This window comes from Humulus lupulus, chromosome 2, assembly GCF_963169125.1.
Source record: "Humulus lupulus chromosome 2, drHumLupu1.1, whole genome shotgun sequence".
NCBI classification, from domain to species: Eukaryota; Viridiplantae; Streptophyta; class Magnoliopsida; order Rosales; family Cannabaceae; genus Humulus; species Humulus lupulus.
In genome coordinates, this window is record NC_084794.1 from 90,727,146 (window position 1) to 90,742,262 (window position 15,117).

The following is a 15,117-nucleotide window of genomic DNA, read 5'->3' on the forward strand; positions in this document are numbered from 1 at the left end:
AGACCAGGCAAGCGCTTATAAGTTCTTCGACCTTAGGGTCGGTCCCGCATTAATGCCATAGAGCTATTCAATGCGTGATCATCGTCTTTAGAGTCGGTCCCTGACTAGTCAGTGTCTTAAACAGGTAACCAGCGTTCACTAGCATTTAATATGCAATCCATGTCCACATATATCAACCAACATGCTCCAATATCAAACCATGCATGTCATATACCTATACAGGGTGCAACTGTATTCATACACTGTTTTCTTACCTCTGGTTCGAGTGAGAATTATTATATGAACGACCCCTGAGAACGATCAACCTTTAAATTTCTTGACGATCACCTGGTCATAACCAAATTATAGGATTCATTAATAAAAATGATAACTGAGGGTTCCCAAACCAAATCCCAGCCCCCGAGACATCAAATACTACCCAACCGGGTACTAGGTCCAACCCCGAGGCCTAAGGTTTGAATCCCCAAGTTAAAAACCACATTTTGGCAAAATTGACCTAAAGGGTCGCGGCCCTCCCCTGCTGCGCCGCGGCGCACCCTCAAACAGAGAGGGCTCCCCTCTGCCAAACGCCAAGGGCCGCGGCGCACCACAGCCGTGCCGCGGCGCCCAGCCCAAACCAGCAACCGACCATACACGAACCCAATTTTTCCCCTGTGTTCTTTCCTCTCAAACCAGTTCCTCAAACCATCTCTAAACCTCCCCCAAACATATAATTAAACCCCCAAATAACACCCTTAGCTCACTCTCATCAAATCCCAATCAAACCAACACCAAAACTCCCTTTGATTCTCACTTCCCACATTAAAATCATGAACTGAAAACCAAAAGTAAGACAAAGCACCAGCTGTGATAAATGACCAAAACTCACCTTGAAACCTGTTTTGAACCTCCCACACAAGCTAAATCAAGTGCACCAACCCAGCCTTTAAGTTTCCCTTGGTTGAATCCACACTTAGAGCTCAAAACCTCAAAGGAGATAATGGAGGAAGTTGTGTACGGGAAGGATGAGGAAGTGTCTCTGTTTTGTTCTGTTTAAATCTACCACCTTCTACAGCCACTTAAGTCACATATATCCACCCCTAAAATGACCAAATTGCCCTTGAGTCATCTAAAGCTTCTCAAGCTATTCTAGGGGTAAAATTGGTACTTTTTGCTTAACCCGTTAATCATAATTAACGCCTTCCAATTCCCGCTAATCTCAATATCCTCAAACACCAATAATTCATATCCCGTTACCCTAAAATCCCCAGTAATGCTATAATCATTAATATCACCCCGAGACTCACCCCGAGCCCCGAGCTCAAACCTGTTACGACCAAACCGATAAATCCTGTTTAAAGATCGTCTCATGTCGAAATACTCGAACCAATCCACATTATAATGTGGTCTCACAATATATCATTAACACGCAAACAAATATTCAATTATACCCTCAACGGGCCAAATTACCAAAACACCCCTGTAAACAAATGTGGACTCACATGCATGCATTTAACATTATATTATAATATAATTCTCATAGACATGCATAAACACATTTAATAGCATAATTAAACAGTTATGGCCCTCCCGGCCTACTAATCCAGCCATTAAACCATAATAGGGAATCCGGGGCATTACACAAACCTTCAGTTTGGTGATAACCTTTGGCAACTTGTCGCGCTTTGTAGCAGTCAATGGAACCATCTGCTTTTAACTTTAAACGATACACCCACTTACATCCAATAATGAGAGTATTGGCAGGCTTGGGAACAAGAGATCAAGTCTGCTAAGATTGTAATGCTTGAAATTCAATATCCATGGCCATTTGTCATTCATGGACTTTGGCATCTTGTTTATAAGTTGTTGGCTCCACCAAATCACCTACAATCTCAATCAAAAACACCATTGGTTTGAATATACTAGACTTAGATCTTGTCATCATAGGATGAGAGTTTCTAGTTGGTGAAATAGTATTCTCAAGTGGCAATTCACATACCAATGGAATATTTGGAGAATGAGAAGTTGAATGACAAGGGAAAGATATTGAGGTAGAAGGACATAAGTGTGTGGAGATAGAGTTGGGCAGAGTTGAAGTGGAAGGAATGGGTAGGGAGGGATGAGTCGAAGTGGGAGGGATAGGTGGGGAAGGAGGAGTGGGCATAGATATGGTAGAGGAAATTGGGTTCGATATGGGAAGAGTGGAAATGAATACTGGAGTAGTAGAAGAAGAAGAAGATGACGATGGAGAAAGAGTAACGAAAGGATAGTGATTAACACCCAAAACGTGCATCCATTAAGTGGTGGTTGTAGTATATAGATCGAGCGATCGATTCCACAAGAAGGCGAAGAAATAAAGTTAATCAATAAATAAAGTTTAGAGATAAATAATACGAGGAAAATAGAACGAGTGATATTTTTGTTGTTTTTGAGATTTAAATATTAGAAATAAAGATAGAATAAAGTGTGATGTAACAATAGGTAACAAGTAGAAATGATCATGAGTCATCAATATACATACTTATTTATTTGGATCTTTGATTCACAAAAACTACACAAATGAATAGCTCACATCCCAACTATTCATTTGAAAGATTTAACATTGAAGCACAAATATATTTCACAAAAATGCATTCAAGTGATTAATATTTTTTACAATGGAAGGATGAGATAAATTTTATGAGAAATCTAAAAATGACATTATACTATTGACAATAGTGAAATAAAATATTGGACATAAAACCTAACACAAATATTACTTTTACTATTTATAAAATACATAGAAAGAGCATGACTAATTCTATATAGATTTAGCAAAAGTAAATATATATGAATAAGATGGAGAAAATGTAAAGATATTATCTATATTATTTTCACTAATTTGATAATACATAAAAAGTGCTTGACAAAATCTATATACTATAAATAAACATAAATAAAGATAACAAGATGAAGAAATAGAGATGAAAAAAAATAAATTACTCAAACATATAAACTTTAAGCACATGGTGAATCAAAAATACCAAACAAAGTCATAGTGCATATATGATCATCCTGTCCTTCCTAAGAAGGTTAACCTATTATGCTAGACATTCTCATAAAATTCTAGAGAGAAAATATGAGAAATGAGACTAAAATTTGGTAGAATTTTTCTACCTAAAAATTACATTCCAAATGTTATAGAAGAGTCCCTATTTATAGAAGAAGAAAATGACTAAAAGGAAATTAAACTACAAATGATGTTTACAAAATAAATCTGAAACATTAATAATAAAATATGATTATGAAAAATTAAATCTTATTATTAATATTAACTTAGCTATTTGAGTGAATGGTCAACATGCCCCTTTTTCTAAAACAACACAAAAAGTGAGCTTTAAAGCTCAAAATGGAAGGTTCAAGGCCCAACATGCACAAAAAAATGGGTTGGTGGGTGTTGGTGACAGCTGGTGGGTTTGACCCAGCCGTGGCCAATAGAGAAGCGCCACGTGGACGCTCAATAGCTGAGGAGAGGGCAAGCTGGGCGCGGGTCAAGGTCCGGGGCAGGCGCAGGTCACGTGGGTAGGCGAATGGGTTGCGAGCTGGGCTCGGGTCACCAGGTGGGGTGCGGATGCGTGGCGAGTAGAGGAAACGCCACTTGGCGCTGGGGGAAGAGGGAGAGGGAAAAAGATGCTGGCTGGCCTGTGATCTTTAGGCTGGATTCTAGGCTTCAAGTTGCAAAAATACCAACTTTTCCTCCTTTCTTCAATTTTATTTATTTCTTTTTTTTTTGTTTCCAAGTGCCAAAAATACCAATTAAATCCTAAAAAATAAAACAAATTAAATATTTTTATTTATAAATTAAATCATATTAATTTCATGAAAATATTAATTAAAACTTAATCTGTTTTGACTATTAAAATCAATAAATGTATATTTTTAGGCACTAATCAGACATACAGACTCATTGAACACGACATGACGAGAAATGAATAACTTTTCAAAAGAATGATCAAAACAAAGATAACCATGATGTTGAGAACTATACCCCATAAAAACACATTCACAAGACTGATATGGTAATTTATTTTGATTAAATGGTATAAGAAAATGATAACATGCACAATCAAAGACTTTAAGAAAATGGTAATCTGGATTTTTCTTGTATAAGATCTAATATGGTGACATGTTTTGTAAAACAATAGTGGGTAGATGATTAATTAAATATATCAAAGTGGAAAAAGCAAATGGCCAGAATTTAAGAGGCATTTTAGATTGCGCTAATAAAGATAACCCAATTTCAACCACATGCCTATTTTTACGCTCAACGTGTCCATTTTGTTCTGGGGTAGAAGGACAAAAAAGTTGATCTTACACATTTTATTGAAGTGTTAAACTTGGTTTTAATCATAGCATGAAATTTGTGAAACATTACATATGTCTCATCTTTTGATTTAAGCAAATATAATCAAGTGAAACGACTATGATCATCAATGAATAAAAGAAAATAACGGTCACCAGTGAATGAATTGACAGGGGTAGGGCCCCATAAATAATCTGTGTGAATCAGATCAAATGGTTTTGTGGCACGAGAATTTGACAAACTAAATGGCAGTCTATGGATTTTAGCCTATGGGCAAGAATAACAAAAATCAAATTTATTGTTTCTGAACATTACATAAACGTAAAACATGTTGAATAACATTAAAGGATGAATGACCAAGACACTTATGCCATATATTTGAGTCAGACGCAAAAGCAAGAAAAACATGATGCAGAGGACCAGTTGAGGAAGATGGAGAGCAAGAATAAACACAATAAAGACCTTGATCAAGGAAACTCCCTAGAGAAGAATTTGTTTGGAAACCTGATCCTTGACAAAAAAAATGAGTGGGGTGAAATTCAACAAAGTCCCTATTATCATTACACAATTTCAAAACCGAAAGAAGATTTTTAGAAATATGTTGTGTATGGAAAATATGATGTAAGAAAACAAGTTTAACCAAATTTTGTATAATAGAATTTCCAGCATGAAAAATTTGTATGGTCGTATCACCAACCATGACACACTTACCCCCAGTGTACTCTAGATTTGTACGATGATAGCACATGTTTGCAGTGTAACCAGGCTTGAGACATATTTGACATCTAGGCTTGCGCTTGGAAGATTGATTAAAGGTGGGTCTCCATTGAGTATAGGCAAAATGAGACATTGGTTTGCCAAGTAGTCTCTGTGAAGAGAAAGGAAACTTGCTATGTTTCTGGTGGATTGGGGGACGAGAAGAAGGTTTGGGGAAAGAAAATGGAATATGGGACTTTTCTTTTTGTTTATTATTGAGGTTCAACTAAGCAAGAATGGCTTGAAGAGAGCTTGTGGGATCAGTTTGATTTTGCCGCTCTTGTCGATAATCAAAACTCAACAACAGACTATGAACTTGCTCAAGAGTTGGCTTATCAGATCGGTTTTGAATGGATGTCAAAAAAGCATCATCCTCACATCCCAAGCCATTGAGGAGATGAATCAAACGATCCTTATATGATATTGGTTCACCAACAGAGGCCAATTTATTACAAATAGTTTTGAACTTCTAAATATATTGAAGAGCGGTGAGACCATCTTTTTTTTGTATTTTGGAATTGAGTGCGCAACTCTGTTAATTGAGCAAATGAGGAAGCAAAATACAATTTTTCAAGAGCAAGACAAATTTCACAGGCTGTAGAGTAAGCAAAGATTTGATATGTCATGTTTTCAAATAAAGAAGCATAAATCCAATACATGATTAACTAATTATACCATTGCCATTGAGAGTAATTTGGATTCAATTGGGTCTGAGCCAGATCTATGAATTTTGGCGGACAGGGGCGAGTACCGTCCAAAAAATCATCAAGCCCATTGGCGATGACAATGTTCAAAAGTTGATTCTTCCATACCAAATAATTATCTTCATCAAGCTTCACAGTGAGGGGTTGGTTGATGCTTGGGAAAGTCAGCTAAGGGGAAGAAGTAAGCGTAATGTTGGGTTTTGGGAAGAAATCAGGGGTTGGTGTTTGTGGATGAATATTATCAGTGACTGAGGCTGCAGGGTTGTTTGTGTGTAGATCTGTTTGTGGATGGATATTGTCTATGAGTGAGGCTTCAGGATTGTTTGTATGTGAATCGGTAGCCATTGGAAAGAGGTCGACGCTAATACCATGAAAAGAGTCGGTTTGCTATTATTATAACTGTATCAAATATAACTTTTACATCCAATATATTTTAAAAGAGGCAAAAAGAAAAGTGACTAAAAAGAGTATGCACGTGGCACACTAAGAGAAAACCCTATATACAATTAATGATACAAATATATATTATATTATATATACTGATATTATTTATCAAGTACCAAGTTATTATGTTTGCAGTAATTAAGTAGTTATTTTTTTGCACTAAAAATATATTTTGTTTATGTTTTGGTGTAGTCGTTTATTTTGCACTTAAGTTTGCCTAAGTGACGTTAAATTTGCTTATAACTTGGGTATTTTTGTTGCAAATATCTCTAAAATTAGGTACTTTTGCTGTAAATATTCCTTTAATTGTATACTTTCACTTACATATCGTAGACAGACTTAATTGTGAGAATAGACGGTTGTACCAAACTGCACAAAAACATAGACGTAATTTGGGTACTTTTGTTGCAAATATCTCTTTACTATTTTAGAAGAATAGTCATTCTTAAAATTAGAAGAAGAAAAATAGAAAAAATGTTACTCTAATATACAATATTTTTTAATTAAATTTTATTCTATTTCGACTTTAATTTTTAATTGATATGTTATATGTTTTGATGAATATTTATAAGGAAAAAAAGGGTAAGGAAATAAAACGATAATTGTAGTCATTAAACGGCGTCGCTTTGCTTCTCCGACTAGTGACCACCACTTTTCAGTATAATTGGTGAAAATGACCATCTCATAAACGAAAATTAGCAAAATAACCACTTCCTTTTTTATTTTTTATTTTCTTTTTTCATAAATTTAAATTTAAAAAAGGGATGGTTGGCATTAATTAACCTTAAAGAAATATTTAACAAATCAATTAAACAACTAAATAGAAATAATAATAAATTAATAACAAAAACAATTTTCAAAATCCCTAAGACCCTACATAGAAACCCACAATACCCATCCCTCATTTCTTCCCTTCTCCATCATCTACTTCCCTCCTTCACTGTGAAAGACCCATCTCCCACACATTCACTGTCAAAGACCCCATCTCCCTCACTGTCAAAGACCCATCTCTTTCAATCATTCACTGTTAAAGACCAATCTCCTTCACTCCTTCACTGTCAAAGATCATTTTTCTCTTATTTAGTCTATGCCCTCATATGACCCTTGCTGATAACCCCAAAATCCTCAACTACATTATTTTAACGAGAAGAAATGGAAATACCAATTGATGCACCCTCATCAAATGTGCAGGTTAGCATATGTATACATTTATATTTTCTTTTATGATATTAGTTTTGAATTATGTGTTTATCGAATCATAAAGATTTAGATTTTAAGATTGTTGCTAGTATAAAATGACTCTAAAATGTGCAATTGTGAAAGTCTCTGTGACCCACAATTATTTGAAAGAAACCTTGTGCAATTGTGTGTGACCCCATGTGACTTTATGCGACCCTGTGTGGACTCTATGCGATCCACATCGTCTTTTATGCGACCCTTAGTGTAACGACCCAAATTTCCTAATAAGACTTAGGGCCTTGATTAGGGGGCCATGATGACAAATCTTGTAATTATATGATTATGTGATATTTACGTGTATCATTATGTGAATATGTGAATAATATCATAATATAACTTGATATGCATGTTTAGGTGTATTAAATATACATGTGGGTGCATTTTTGTTTAATTGGGAAATTCTCATATTTTGGCCATTTCGGGTGTATTTGGCATATATGTGGTATGTGTGTGGTGCTTCATTATTATTTGGTTATGCTAGGGTTACTCAGCACGAGACGATCCTAGGAGGCAAGCTAGTGGGAAAGTCACAACGGGATTCATACTTAACTCAAAGTGAGTCAATGGGTATTTAGCACATTACCGGGATATTGGGTAATAGAAATTAATATTTGATGATAAATTGGGAGTTAGTGAGATTAGGGGGAAATTCTGGAAATTTTGACTATTTTACCCTCGGGGGCGTTTTCGGGACCTCGAGCATTAGGATTTGCTTGAGGTTACTTAAGCTTGAAGTAACCTGTTAGAAACATAAAAAGAACATTCAATACGTTTTCTCTCTCTCCCGTTCCATTTTTGACACCGTTAGCATTTTCAAAGGAAACTTGAGTTTTAGGACTCGGATTCAAGTGAGGATCGAGGCATAGCGATTCTAGGGAAAATTAAAAGCTTATTAGCCAGATGATTTAGCGGGAAACGACATACTCAGAGGTAATTTAAGCTTTGAATTCTTGAGTTTATTCTCCGTTCTTAGTGTTCTTGAGTTTTACAAACTCAAAACTTGGATTATGAGTTCCTATGGGGATTTTGGGTATTGGTTGTTGTTTTAATATTGCTAAGCTATTAGGTGAACTATTTGTGGGATTAAAATGTTGATTTGAGAGGCTAGGGACCCGTTGGGGTCGGGTTTGGAGCTTTGAAGCTCAAAGAACACGAGTTGAGGAACCCATAATTCTGGTTTGGGCGCTGTAGCGCTAGGTTGGTAGCGCTACAATGCTGGGTTCTCTGCTTGGGGGTTGAAGTTCTGCCTATAGCGATGTAGCGCCCTATAGGTAGCGCTACATAGTCTTCAAAACTTGGCTTTTTTGGGTACTTTTTGGGGTTTTGACCCGAGGGCTCGAGGGATGATTTCACCACCCTATTTGGTGGGATTGGAGGTCCCGAGAGCGCGGGATTGGTCCCGGGATTGGGTTTTGGAACTTGAACTCATTGAAACACCGTTTATGGTTGTGACTAGGTTATCTCTAGGGGCTTGGAAACAGGATCGTGCTCGAGGTTCATTCATTGGTAACTTGTGCATGGACCAATGGTAAGAAAACTGTACCCTGTATGTGATGCATGTGATGCATAAGATACATGTGATTAAGGCATGGCATGAATGATGAATATGAGAATGATTAGAGCTTGAGTCTCTGTAAATGTGCATGATCATAATTATGCTAGTGAATGTTGAGTAAGCATGTTGAATGCCTTATATTTGGATATTTGACATATGATATATGCCTGAGTGCATTGCTTATTTGTGAGTGGTACTGACTCATTAGTCAGAAACGGCACGAGTCATATGGAATTGACCTATGAGTCAAGAGTGGCATAAGCCTAATGAACGCAGAGCCAAAAAGATTAGATCTAATCGACATAAGCATTATCAACATAAGCATGAAATGCTTGACCGACCTTAAGTTCGATGAAAACAAAAGCACTTGTCTAGTCTAAAGGCTAGTTACATAGAGCCAGGGCCAAAAGGCTCAGGTGACTATAACATCACATGGCTTAGGGTGCGGAGCCCAAGTTCGTGACTTAATAGTCACTTATCTGATTAGGGTGCAGAGCCCAAGTGTAAGACTTATTAGTCACCTACCAAGTTCGTGACTCATTAGTCACTTATCTGATTAGGGTGCAAAGCCCAAGTGTAAGACTCATTAGTCACCTATCAAGTTCGTGACTCATTAGTCACTTATCTGGTTAGGGTGCGGAGCCCAAGTGCGTGACTCATTTTTCACTTATCTGGTTAGGGTGCGAAGCCCAAGTGAGTGACTTATTAGTCACTTATCTGATTAGGGTGTAGAGCCCAAGTGTGTGACTCATTAGCCACCTATTCAAAGATGGACACATTGGCCAACTATTCCCAGATTGACTTGATAGTCATCCATACAAGAGGGCAAGGCCCCAATCACTTATTTGGACTTGCTTGCATGCATGAATAGGGCTATTATTGCTGGGCATGCTTATTATGATTCAGTGACATGTTATTACCTGTTCATAAGCATATTGAGTTTTCTTGCTGAGCCTCGTCTCACGGGTGCTATGTGGTGCAGATAAAGGCAAAAGAAAGTTGGACCATCCTTGAGTTGGAGGGCTTAGGTGATGATGTGTACATATGCGACTGCTCGACCACCACGACCGATGGTTTAAAGAGGAACTAGGGATAAACCCTATTTTGCCGCTTAGGTCGGCTGGTTGTAAATATTTTATTGTAACTAACCTTTAAAATACCTTTTCGAGATCCCAATGTATACAGTAAACATTTTAGTGAAATGTTGTATCTTCGACCAAAGTTTTTTTTAACCCTAAACCGTTAATCACACTTAGTTACACGAATATGAACAAATGGCTTGGCTAGCGAATTTAGCACTGTTTAAAATGCACACCGTAACGGTCCCTAGGTAGTAGGGCGTTACACTCAGGGTATTTTAGTTCAATTTAAACTAAGTATAAAAATATCTCTGAGCGACCCAGAAGGTTGCATGGGTTGCATAAAGTCGTTTAGTTTAAGCAGCATGTAAAAAAACACTATGCAACCCTATGTGACTCTATGCGACCCACATGGTCTTTTATGCGACCTTCAAGGTCTTTTAGTTCAATTAAATTAAGTATAAAAAAACCTCTATGCGACCCAAAAGGTCACAGAAGGTCCCATAACTTAATTTAAACAAAGTATCAAAAAGCTTTATGCGACCCAGAAGGTCGCATGTGTTGCATAAAGTCGTTTAGTTCAATTCGCAAAAATAATAATTATATTTAATAAAAACATATCAAAATTTGATTATCTGAATCATCATAATATAATATTAGTTTGTAATTCATGTGTTTGAATTGTTTATTCCTATTGTTATTAGTTTTATTAATTTATAAACTTCCATTTGTATGTTAAATTGTTCAGTGTTGTAGAACTGTGTTAACAACAGAGCTTCCTTGCGTACCTCGTGTTATTTATGATGCACAAGGGAAAGCTAAAGTTATTGTCAGAGCTTCGCTGAGTGTAACAGACAAAATAAATCAATGGTAGACAGATTCTGACAAGGTTGTATTTAGAAAATATGCTCAGTTGGGTCGTCTGTTGGACCTCCCCACTAAAGGGGTTTATGGTGGCACCTTAACACACCAAATATTGTTGAAGAGGGTAGATTTCCAAAAGAAGCATGAGTTGTGGTTTTTGATAAATGGAAAACATGTGAGGTTTACCCTCCAAGAGTTTGCAATAGTATCTGGATTGTACACTAGTGGCAGACCAACATCTGAAGAATTGAAAGTGATTTCATCAAAGAAAAATTTAAAGAAAAAGTACTTTAACAGCAACTCTATAAAAATAGAGGATATAGTCAATGCCCTAAATAGAATACCGAAAGAAGAAAGGACTAGGGATAGAGTCAAGTTGTCATTTATCTACTTGCTTGGTGCGTTTCTATTAATGTCGAGTCCTGGTTCGACAATAGATCTCCATTGGCTACAACTAGTGGACAAACTTGAGATATTTGACAAATATCCTCATGGGAAAATGACATATGAGAAGTTAATAGAGCAAATCACTCGTCAACACATGGAAAATGATCCTACAAAACCTTATGCGAAGTGGAACTTCTATGGATGTCCTTGGATATTTCAGATAAAATTTTAAATTTTGTATCTAATTTATATTGAATATGATTTATTATTGAATATGGTTTATTGTTGTCTCTAATAGATATGGATCTTTGAAGCAATGCCAAATTGAGGGCCATGATAGCACAATGAATTCCAGGGAACCATATTCCACGATGGTTTGGTTAGAAGATAAATCATAACCATGAAAATATCAAATTTAAAATGATATCTAACGTAATAGAAAAGATGATGAGGTATATATCAACATATACAATAGCTCGTTAATTTTTAAAGAAAATATTTTTTTATGATAACTTATTTTACTTTCATTCTTTGTTTTTTTAGTTCTTTGTGTGACCTAGTTTATCTCCAAGTCCAGAAGAAAAAGTACAATCATTCTATGAAAGACTTGGTAGCTACGAGGATAATGCAGATGACGTCATTGATCAGATTTCTTCATTCATATTGGGAGATGTCATACTACGTAATGGTCCCAGCCGAGTTAAGAGAGTGGATGCCCAAATCAGTCCGGAGTATTCTACGCCACATCCCGAACATCCATCTCATACACCATCCTCATAACATTCTTCGACTCGTGATGTTGGTGAATTATTAGAGTCAGTGAAGGGCTTTATAGTTGAGCAAGAAAAGTTGCACGCATCAAGATATGAGGAGATAAAACGTTTGAATAAAGAGAGGCATGACACATTTATGGAAACCATCGCTGACCATGATTTCTTGAATAGAGAGAGGCATGGGATATTATTAGACAAATTGGATGTTTTGATTGACACCCTTCGACCTATAGCTGCACACTTTTCTAGAGTTTGAGTGACCCCGCCTAGAGGAGAAAAGATTGCACCGCCTAGATCTCATGTGCATGCACACCTTTTTGGAGATGGATTTACCATACCTATAACATAGACGAACATAGAGGGTGACCAACATGCAACTTTCATTTTTAGTCTTAAGTTCTTTATTTTGTAGTATTGTTACCCTGTGACTTTAAGATACACTTTCTCACATTTGTACAGTCTTTTGGAGACGATTACACCACACTTATAAGAGAAAAGACTGTAGAAGGTGACCAACAAGTAACTTTCATTTTCAGTCTTAAGTTCTTTATTTTGTTGTATCCAGGTTTTCATTACCATTTAATAACATATTGTTCCCTCGTTACTTTAGGATACAACATTTAATATTCCTACACAACCTTCCGAAGATGAAGACAATTGCATGCATCTGCACATACTTACGAGACACCACCATCAATTATTTATGAAGGAATTACTAACGAAGAACCTAGTGATGAGGTAGAACACGTTGTGCAAAATGGTCAACCATCGAGGTTAAGAAAACGTGCTCGATGCTGGTTATAACCTTACATATCCTGGCCGAGAAAACGTCAATACTCAAAGTTAAATCCTCCTACTTTTGACCCTTTTAGGCAGACTATTGAAGAGGATGTGCAAGCTTTCTTCAAGTGGTACAATGGAGATACAAGTGGTAGAAGATTTATTCGTTGTGGCCATACATCACACAAAAGAAGTTTTTTTCGAGATATTGTTGGCGAAGCAACGATATATTAATAGTGAGGTAAGTTATTGTTAAATTATTTCATAATAATAAGATAATACTAATTTTCTGCTCATCATAATTAATATTGAATAAATGATATTTTGTTTGTAGCATGTAGATGAAATTACCTATATATTTAGAAAATGAATGGATACGTTTTGCAAAATCTTCCCAAAAGATAGATGCATATTGACTGATGAGTTTGGGCAAAATGTGTGTGCACTCTACCATGCATCTTGAGAGGAAAACATTAAAGTACTTAAAAAAACTCCAAAGCTAATGTTGTTTGTCAATGCAATCAGACCAGTTAGGGGGAGAGTTTGGTTGAAAGTGAATTATTTCTATGTGCCATGGAACGACGGAACACTCCACTGGATGTTATTGGTAATTGACATCCAAAAGTGGACAATATGAATTTATGACTCAATTCCAAGTCATTGGATCTCCATAGAGGCAATGGAAAGATCAGTGCTGCCACTTGCATAATATTTTCCATTATTACTTAAATATAGTGATCATTTTGAAAACTTACATCATCAATGCAGTTGTTTCATGAAGGTAAAAGTAGCCCCCACATATATTGTTCCTCAAAACAAGAGAACGTAAATTTTGTTTTTTCCTTTTTAAATTTACATTTTTAAATCCAAACTTCTAAGGATAATACTAATGTTGTGAAGATTTGCTTTTGCAGTGGAGATTGTGGTAAATTCATGCTTAAGACAATGGAAATGCACATTGCTGGTAAGTGCAACGAGTCAGCTAGAATGTTGCTCAATGCAACAACATAGATACATTTAGACATGCATATGCATTTCAATTATATGTGGGTAGTGTTGATCCCTAAAATTATATGTGGGTATTGTTGATCCCTTGTTAGATATGTTTTTTTTTTCCAAGCTTCTTCTTTTATATACCTCTGTCGACTTCTGTTAATGGAATTGTGTTTTTATATATGTTTGTGTTAGATTACACTAAGCGACTCTGAAGGACCCCGAGGGTCGCTTCAACTAATCTTAGAAGTGACCTTGAAATTTACATGAAGCGACTCTATAAGACCTTGAGGGTCACTTCGACTAATCTTAGAAGCGGCCTTGAAATTACACTAAGCGACTTTGAAAGACCCTGAGGGTCGCTTCGACTAATCTTAAAAGCAACCTTGTAATTACACTAAGCGACTCTAAAATGATTTATATAATGTAATTCAATGATAAAATCACACATATAGTTTAGTTAAAATGATCATATTCTTAATAAAATGATTTATATAATGTAATCCAATGATAAAATCACACATATAGTCTAGTTAAATGATCATATTCTTAATAAAAAGATTTATATAATGTAATCCATTGATAAAATCACACATATAGTCTAGTTAAATGATCATATTCTTAATAAAATGATTTATATAATGTAATCCATTGATAAAATCGCATGTGTATTCTAATTAATTGGTCACATTCTTAATAAATTGATTTATATAATGTTATCCAATAATGAAATCACACATATACTCTAGTTAAATGATCATATTCTTAATCAAAATCATTTATATAATGTAATCCATTGATAAAATAACATGTGTAGTCTAATTAATTGGTCACATTCTTAATAAATTGATTTATATAATGTAATCTATTGATAAAATCACACATATAGTCTAATTAATTTGTCATATTCTTAATAAAATGATTTATATAATGTAATCCAATGATGAAGTTGTATATATAGTCTAATTAAATGATCATATTCTTAATAAAATGATTTATATAATGTAATCCAATGATGAATTTGTATATATAATCTAATTAAATGGTCATATTCTTAATAAAATTATTTATATAATGTAATTCATTGATAAAATCACACGTGTAGTCTAACTAATTGGTCACATTCTTAATAAAATGATTTACATAATGCAATCCATTGATAAATCGCACATATAGTCTAATTAATTGATCATATTCTTAATAAAATAATTTATATAATGTA